The sequence below is a fragment of the Oryctolagus cuniculus genome, chromosome 1 (assembly GCF_051225735.1).
Source record: "Oryctolagus cuniculus isolate XC-2025 breed Fujian yellow rabbit chromosome 1, ASM5122573v1, whole genome shotgun sequence".
In the NCBI taxonomy this organism is placed as follows: Eukaryota; Metazoa; Chordata; class Mammalia; order Lagomorpha; family Leporidae; genus Oryctolagus; species Oryctolagus cuniculus.
The window spans coordinates 12,137,562-12,147,557 of NC_142867.1; positions in this window are offsets into that span (position 1 = coordinate 12,137,562).

Genomic DNA, 9,996 nt, shown 5'->3' on the forward strand with positions numbered 1-9,996 from the left:
GTCATGTAGTGAATGATAACCAGAGAGTAAAACAGCACACGTAGATAGGCCTTCAGCTACATACCTACTCTTCTAGGATTGTTTTATAGCCAAAATAATAAACAAGTAACTGTTTTCAGCCTGACAGCTAATTTCCTTACATTGGAACACCAAAGTCCCCTAAAACAAACAAACAACAAAAAAGAAATGACCACACTACCATTTAAGTCTTTATATTTTATACTGGGCAGTGTGTCACTGATAGTTTATTCTTAAGTAGCACTTTATTTTCTAACATTGTGCTTCTGTGATGTATTTGCTCATGAGCAGGGAGAGCTCTGACAATATTAAAAATTTTATGTGCTACAGAAAGAATTCATTTGAACATGTATTCAACCTCAAAATTATGAATTTAGTAGAATCCATAGAAGAAAGATCCAATTCTGATGAGATGGGTCCGTATTATAACTTGCTAAGACAGATTAATTATGAGAGAAGTACCATAATTTTTCTTTTAAGATTTAGCCAGTGGTCTCTAGAAATTATCTTGGGTTTGATCATTTGAAATATTTGTTTAATATGAAATGTGCAAGAATAGAAGAGTGAGCGAAATTGTGAGGCAAGCACAGTTTCTTGGCACTTCTTTTTTTAAATGTTTATTTTGATTTTTAGTTAGCTTTTAACAGATTCAATCTGATTTGCAGATAAAATTCTAAGAACATGCTGGTATTCCCTTCCTCCCTTCCTTCCTCTTTCCCTCCCTCCCATCCTCCTTCTTTTTCCTTTTTGTCTTTTTTGTTTGTTTTTGAGATAACATATTTTAAGTTTACATTACAGTAAAAAGACTTAATACTTCACCAAATAAGAAGCTTAACAAGTTAAAAGTAAAAAAGAAAAAAACCCTAGTTTAGTGGGAATACAGACAACTGCTATAAACAATAATTGAATGGAAAAATTACCACTTCATTTATTTACAGTAAAGTTTAAATTACAGATCATTGAAAGAAAAAAGAAATGTCTATGTGTATCAGTATTGCTGCAAATAAAGAGGTTTTTTTAAAGATTTATTTATTTACTTGAAAGAATTACACAGATAGAGAAGGAGAGGCAGAGAGACAGGTCTTCCATCCACTGGCTCACTCCCCATTTTGCTGCAACAGCCGGAGCTGCGACGATTAAAGACAGAAGCCTGGAGCTTTTTCTGGGTCTCCCACACGGGTGGAGGGGCCCAAGCACCTGGGCCATCTTCTGCTGCTTTCCCAGGCCGTAGCAGAGCTGGATGGGAGGTGGAGCAGCAGAGACTGGAACCAGTACCCATATGGGATGCCGACACTGCAGGCAGCGGCTTCACCTGCTATGCCACAGCGCCGGTGCCACAAATATATTTTTGTAAAACTTTATTTATACATTTGTTGAATCAATGGTTAAGAACCTTGGCACTTCTTAATTCCTTTGATAATACCATAGATCATTAAACCAACACTTATTTTCTCTATACCTACTGGCCACAGCACTGGTTCCTGCTTATTTTATTTAAACTTCACAGCTTGCCTGTAATGTACATACCATTGTTATTTCCATCTTTCTGAGATGCGAAGTGTGGTGTTCATGGCCACACAGCTTATAAATGCTGGTGTTGAGATTATGACTCCAGGGATCTGAATCTAACTCTAGAACCTATATTCCTTACCCCATTGTTTTTCTCTTTAAGCCTTCTATATGGAGTACCACATTTGTTTTTTCCATGGGACTGCATAAAGAATACTATTTGTGGTTCCCTTGCCCGCGAAGGAACGACACTGCTCCCAGCTGATCGGTCTTCAGTAGACTTTATTTTAACAGGATAGAAAGAGAAACCCTTGAGCAAGGGGAGCTCCGAAAGAAAGGGGAAGCTCCCGTTCCATATCACAAACGGCTTATATAGTATATCATTACAGAAGCATGTAATGCAAGCTTAGTCCATGCTACAGTCCATGTGGCGGTGCTCCAGTCGGGTGTCTGATCACGCACAGTCCATGCGCTCCTTGTCCAACCATAAAGGTGATCACGTGCCTTCATCCAATCAAGCTCCTGGTCACGTAGCAGGCGACTCGGGTGCTAACAACAAGCTTCCACCTGGTGTTTTCTCAACCTTGCTCAGTGGGAAAAGAAGCACGGGATGCCCCAAGGCCATAGTTGTTTTGACTCTAGCCTGGGGTTATGAAACGGTCCCGATATCGCAGCTCAACAGAAACCATAAACATCCACACAGCAGTAACTATTGCCAATGGTCAGCAAGCTAAGCCTTAGCATGTGGGCCCGTGGCCAGCCATGGGTCCCCACACTATTGAGGTTGTGAGGTTTAGGGCTGGTTCTCAGCTCTACTTCTGGCTGTGTGCACTGCCCTGCAGTATTCTTGGCTTTCATTTTCTCTCTGTAAAATTATGGTCTTAAGCTCTATAGACATTGTGGCATTATATGAATATATGAGAAGTCACATTTGACCTAGAAGTGCTTTCTGAAGAGTGTAGGAGTTGTGAAATATAAAGTCAAATTGTAAATGAAGCTTAAACTGGATAAAGGTGGAGCCTGTGTTGTGGTGCGACAGGTAAATGGCAGATAGCCATTGCCTGCAATGGCAGCATCCTACATGAGAGCCAGTTCAAAGCCCAGCTGCTCCAATTTCAGGCTCCTGGTTGTGGCCATTTGGGAAGTTAACCAGTAGGTGGAAGATTGTCTCGGTTTCTCTTCTCTCTCTCTCTACCTTTCAAGTAAATAAGTACATATATCTTTTTTTTTTTTTTTTTTTTTTGACAGGCGGAGTTAGACAGTGAGAGAGAGACAGAGAGAAAGGTCTTCCTTCCATTGGTTCACCCCCAAATGGCCACTACAGCTGGTGCACTGCGCTGATCCGAAGCCAGGAGCTAGGTGCTTCCTCCTGGTCTCCCTTGCGGGTGCAGGGCCCAAGGACCTGGGCCATCCTCCACTGCCTTCCCGGGCCACAGCAGAGAGCTGGACTGGAAGAGGAGCAACTGGGACAGAATCCGGCACCTTGACCGGAACTAGAACCTGGGGTGCTGGTGCCGCAGGCGGAGGGTTAGCCTAGTGAGCCGCGGCACCGGCCAAGTACATATATCTTTAAAACACAAATAACCAACCACAAAAACCAATCCCCTCCAAAAAAAAACAAAAACAAAAAAACCAACAAAAACACCTGGGTAGAGACTTCCTGGGAGCATTTGTGGAAAAAGAGACCCCTGAGCACAACTGAGATCTTAGAATTTACTAAATGGCTGTTTACTTTTTTTTTTGACAGGCAGAGTGGACAGTGAGAGAGAGACAGAGAGAAAGGTCTTCCTTTGCCGTTGGTTCACCCTCCAATGGCCGCTGCCGCCTGCGCGCTGCGGCCGGTGCACCGCGCTGATCCGGTGGCAGGAGCCAGGAGCCAGGTATTTTTCCTGGTCTCCCATGGGGTGCAGGGCCCAAGCACCTGGGCCATCCTCCACTGCACTCCCTGGCCACAGCAGAGAGCTGGCCTGGAAGAGGGGCAACCGGGACAGAATCTGGCGCCCCGAGCGGGACTAGAACCCGGTGTGCCAGCGCCGCTAGGCGGAGGATGAGCCTAGTGAGCCACGGCGCCGGCCAACGACTGTTTACTTTTAAGAGTGAAGCCAGGGAATTGAGGAGTAGAGAGAAGACCAATCAGGTAATTAACAATGATAAATTGTCTTACAGAGAATAACCTGAGAGAGAAAGGCTTTGTTTGATTTAAGTACAAATACCAAGAGAGAAAGGCAAAAATCAACTGGTTTCCCTAATCTGTGGGCATTAGAATAACACAGTAGCTGTTGAGACCAAATTTGCCTGGTTTGTAGCCCTACGTACTGAAAAATGACCCCCTTTCGCAAAGTATTTCTGGGAATACTGCAGAATATTTTTTTTGAAGTTTCATGTTTTATTTGTTGAAAAGAAAGAGGTCATGTCAGCTAATCAACTTCAACATACAAAAATGCAATTCCCAAGCCTCTGAATGCTGGTATAAAGGAGAAATTACAAAACCAACTTGTTAAGAAGTACTGAGGAAGGTTTCCTGAATGTCTAGTCTAGCTGAGATCTGCTGAGTACTGATTGACCACCCAAGTGGCCACATCACGCTTATTGGGCCAAAGAAAATGGGGCCCACTGGATGCCTGATTTTAGAATATCTGACTGGAAGACCCAGACACTTTAATTGTGTTCACTTAAGCATTTTTTTTGTACAGCAAAAATGGGAAATGACTTTCTAGGGAAAATTGTGACTTTTCATTACCCCCTTCAGTATCTTTTTCTCATTTAACTGGAAGGAAAAGCATGAGGTTTTGGATTAAAAACAAAACAAAAAAAAAACTGGGATTCAGACCAGCTGTTACCAGTTTTGTGAGTTTGATAAGGAATTTTATAGCTTTGATGTTTAGTTGATTTCAAAATTGGAAGAACTATATCCATCTCATAATATTGCTGTGCAAATTAAATGAAACCAGTTATTTTTGTTCTTAGACTTTGCTTTGTTCTAGAAAGAATTTAAAGCAGTTTTATAAATAAGGATATTTTTGGGGCCAGCGCTGTGCCATAACAGGTAAAGCTGCCACCTGCAGTGCCAGCATCCCATATGGGCACCAGTTCAAATCCTGGCTGCTCTTTTTCCAATCAAGCTCTATGCTATGGCCCGGGAAAGCAGTGTAAGATGGCCCAAATGCTTGGGTCCCTGCACCCATGTGGAAGACCTGGAGGAAGCTCCTGGCTTCTGGCTTCAGATCAGCACAGCTCCAGCCATTGTGGCCAACTGGGGAATGAACTGGCAGACAGAAGACTGACTCTCTCTCTCTCTCTTTCTCTGCCTCTCCTTCTCTCTCTATGTAACTCTGACTTTCAAATACACAAATAAATCTTTGAATAAAAAATAAATAAGACTCAAATATTCACACACAACCATACATATACACAATCATATGATATATATCATATGCACCAATGTGGTATAATTTAAAACATTTGTAGAAGATGAAAATGAAACAAAGGTGGGAACATAGAGTAAAATCACAAGTAAGAATGAAAATATGAGTGGGATACAAAATTGATTGTGATCTTTAGAGCAGATAGCAAAAAGAAAAAAGTCTGTAAAACACTTCACAGTGTGCATAACAAAAAAGCAACAAGATGTCCAAGAGAACAAGCAAATGTCCTGGGTTCCAAGCCCAGGTTCTGCATATGGAAGACAGGATGTTGGGGCCAGTGTTATGGGGCGGCAGGTTAAGCCACTGCCTGTGATGTCAACATCCCATGTATGTGCTAGTTCCAGTCCTAGCTGCTCCACCTTGGATCCAGCTCCACGTGCCTGGGAAAGCCGTGGAAGATGACCCTGCCACACATGTGGAAGATCTGAAAGAAGTTCTCGGCTCCTAGCTTTGGCCAGGTCCAGCTCTGACTATTTGGGTCATTTGGGGACTGACCCAGCAGATGGAAGATTGCTCTCTCTCTCTGTCTCTCTCCCTATCTCTCTGTAACTCTGGCTTTCAAATAAATAAATAAATCTTTTTTGAAAAAAGTATGTGAGGTGATGGGCTAAGTATTCTGCAGCAGGCATCCTCAGTATGTGTGTGGTGGTCATTTAGCATCTGCTTATAGCATACAGCTCAGTCTCTCCTGGTTTCGCTGCAGCTTCTCTGGGAGATGCTGCCTTGTTCCAGGTTCTGTTTCCCAGAACTCCCAAACTCCAAATCATCAGAAATCTTCAAATAACCTTGTATTTTCTACAGTTTTCCCTACAGATTTGGAGCCTGGAAATAGGCTGTGCTCAAATGAGGAGCATACCCCTTTCTCCATGGGGATCAGACCTAATCATCGAAGACAGGCTGGGAATTAGACTCTCTTTCTTGGCCTTTCAGCAGGAGCCTCAGATGCTTGAGCTCAGCATTTCTGCAGGATTTTTTTCCTGTTGCAAATCATTTCTGCAAACAGATGTCTAAGCAGTCCCTCCACATCAATGGGTAGGTTTGGTCAGAATGCTTAGTAAATTTGAAGGGTGTGACAAGTGCAAAACATGCTGTAGGAAAGAGAGCTTCAGGGCCGGTGCTGTGACACAGTAGGTAAATCCTCCACCTGTGGCACCGGCATCCCATATGGGCGCTGGTTCTAGTCCCGGTTACTCCTCTTCCAGTCCAGCTCTCTGCTGTGGCCCGGGAAGGCAGTGGAGGATGGCCCAAGTGCTTGGGCCCTGCACCAGCGTGGGAGACAAGGAGGAAGCACCTGGCTCCTGGCTTTGGATCAGCACAGCACGCTGGCTGTAGCAGTCATTTGGTGGGGTGAACCAATGGAAGGAAGACTTTTCTCTCTGTCTTTCTCTCTCACTAACTCTGCCTGTCAAAAAAAAAAAAAAAAAAAAAAGAGCTTTCAGAAGTGCTGTGTTGGCCATGCATGAATCAATGATATGTATGTATTGAAGAAAAATTGATGGATTCTAGAAAGATACATCCTGAGGCTGTGTATTCCATGATGAACCCATTTGTTCTATGATGATTTGTTGACCTTATATAAAACCTTAGCATTTAGAATTGGAAGACACTCTAGAACCCTAGAGATCTAATTGTGAACTTCTGAGGAGGGAAGAGACTTACTATACTATACACTTGGGTTTTGTGTGTGTGTGTGTGTGTGTGTGTGTGTGGTATAGCTTGAGTAATATTTCTTGGGCAAAGTGTAATCAAATCCAGCATTAATTACTTCTGCATGAAAAAAAGTGCACTAACATTTAGATAAATCCCACTCTATCTCATTTTGTTTTATTCTAAATGAATAAAACCTGTGAAGCCTAAATTTTATGTAATAGCCTATCATAGTGTTTAGTCACAAAGTAATTGTGTAACACATTTTAAGTAAGTAAACGAACAAATGAACAGTACTTGAGATACTCCAAAACGAAACATAGTCATACACTCCTTAATGATGGGGGTATGTTCTGAAAATGAATCTTAAGGCAATTTTGTTGTGCAAACATCAGAGTGTTCTGGCAATAATGTCCCTGTAATGGTGATGTAAGTTTATGGGACAACTGTTACATATACTTTTCATTAGTAACCACAATGCAATTATGCGGTATGACATAGATGTGACCCCTATGCTGGGATATAATACTTCTTCTCAGATTTCTCAAGATATTTCTGTGACCTTCTCAGATTCCAGGTCACAAATAATTTTAGAAGCCTTGGAAATTTTAAGCTTTAAAGTCATATATTTTATACTTTTACTTTTCCCAAATCTTTTCATAGAAGCCTATAAATGTTTCTCAAATGTTTGCATAGATACTATAAGCTTTTAAGGAACAGAATCTTTGTTTATCTCAAGTTCGTAAAACACTGCCTTGTACAGAGTAGGTTTTCAATAGATATGTTGAATGAATGAGTATTGCTCCTTAATGAATAAAAACATGATTCCATTATTTAAAAAAAAACCATTATATAGGTAGTTTATGCTTGAATCATTGTTTAAATTGTTGAAATAGGAAATCTTTTTCATACTCTAAAGAGCTTCAAGTAAAAGTTTCATATTGTTGAAATCCAACTGTATTAGCATCCTTTGACTGCTTAGTGAAAAGAGAAATTAGGCAGGAAAGCAGCTAACCCTCTTAGATACGTACATAGGGGCTTTTGAGATGTAATTGTGGTAACTTTCAGGAAGCAAGTATTGAACATGGCATTATTATATGATTAAAACCCTTTTTTGTCATCAGGGAAGGTAGATTCTTCTAACTTTACTGTAATTTTTATAGAGAGAATGATTTGTTTGCTTTGGAGCTGCAAGTCTCTGTATTTGAGACAGAATAGTGGTAATAGTAGTTAATAGAAATGCCTGGATTTGGGAGCCAGACTTCCTGAGCTCAAATCTATGCTTTACTCTTTGCTAACTTTTTTTTTTTAAAGATTTTATTTATTTATTTGAGAGGTTGAATTACAGATAGTGAGAGAGAGAGACAGAGTGAAAGGTCTTCCTTCCGTTGGTTCACTCCCCAGATGACCGCAACAGATAGAGCTATGCCGATGCGAAACCAGGAGCCAGGTGCTTCTTCCTGGTCTCTCTTGCAGGTACCAGGGCCCAAGCACTTGGGCCATCTTCTACTGCTTTCCCAGGCCACAGCAGAGAGCTGGATTGGAAGAGGAGCAGCTGGGATGCGAACTGGCGCCCATATGGGATGCCGGCGCCACAGGCGGATGACTAACCCACTGTGCCATGGTGCTGGCCCCTCTGTTTGCTAACTTTTTAAGAAAGTTTTTTTTTAAAAACTCTCGCAAAGTTTTCTTATGTGGAAATAATGCTAATAATAGTACCAACCATACAAGATGGCTATTTGTATGAAATGTGTTAATGTATGTAGGTGTTTAGAATATGGCGGGCATCCAATCTGGTCTAAATATTTACTTTTATCATTATTATTATTATTAAAATTGAATAATATATTGATTGGAAATTTATTTAACGAATGAATTTTGTTGGAAATGTGTCTGTTCCCCAAAGTAAGTATCATAATCTTTTATAGCATTTTATTTTATATATGAAGATATATAGTATACTACTCTACTCCAGATATTTTGGGGACACCGTTTAATTCCTAGACTCTCAGACCATAGTATGTGCCTTACCTTTGGCTGAGTTTCTGAGCTTCATGGTGAAGGAAACAGCATTCCTGACTACTCAGGTTGCTAAATAGTTGAGGATCCAGGCAGGATGAGAACCTTGAAATGATGCAACTCTTATCTGACATAATACTCTTGCTTTCTTAGATGCAAAAATCTTTTTTTTACATACCCCTTTCATGAGTTTGATTTTTCTCCTACTCTTTCCCAATGTTTCCCCTCCTTTTCTGGCTTATTTAATAATTTAAAACTCAGAAATGCATAATACATTGCTATTTTGAAACCATTTTCATAAAACATCTCATTTGATCTTCATAAGTCTACTGGAGAAAGCAGATTCTCAATTAAAATTTTTTAATTAATATTTTGATTTGAGAGAGAGATTCTACGCACTGGTTTACTTCGCATATGCCTGTAATAGCCAGAATGGGACCAGGCCAAAGCCAAGAACCTAGAACTCGGTTCAGACCTCTCATATGGGTGGCAGGAACTCAATTACTTGAGCCATCACCTGCTGCCTCCCAAGGTGTTCATTAACAAAGTTGAAATTAGAAATGGAGCCAGGACTTGAATCTAGACACTCTGATATGGGATGTGGGTATCCCAAAAGGCGACTTACCCACTGCACCAATCACCCACTCCATATATCTCAATTTTAAAATTATTCTATCCTCCCCCCACATTTCTTATCCAGTTTAGATTCCACAGTTCATTATTTTACTATTTACCATACACTCATATTTCTTGTCCCCTTAGCTGTTTAATCATTTCTTGTAGAGAAAAATCTAACCCTCAGTGTTACCAGGTACTTTCTTTGGATCTATATCTGAGCAGCCACACCCTACTGCGTAATTCATTTGCACTGCAAATTTGTGATCATCCCTTCAAATATGCCCTCATTACAGCCTGGCCGTCCTCCTCTGTTTCTCCTAACAGTTGATTATTTTTTTCCATGATTTTTAAACATCACCTATTCTGTTTAATATTTCACCATGCCCTCCACTCCTACTCTGACAAAGGTGTCATGATCATCATATTGGAACCGCCCTGTATACTCATTACCATTATTGCAAAACTTTAGGTGTGTGCAGCAATTACATCTTCTTTTCTTTCCATGATGGAGAGAAACAACCCTTCTTCATGACTTAAGCCATGTCTTCCAACTGTCATTTATTCCTTCTCTTTTATCTGGGTTGTTTCCACTGGATTTTTAAAAAATTTTTATTTATTTGAGAGAGAGAGAGTTACATACAGAAAGAGGGAGAGACAGAGAGAAAGTTCTTCCATCCTGTGCTTCACTCCCCAAATGGCCATTGTGGCTAGAGCTAGGCCAATATGAAGGCAGGAGTCAGGAGCTTATTCCAGGTCTCCC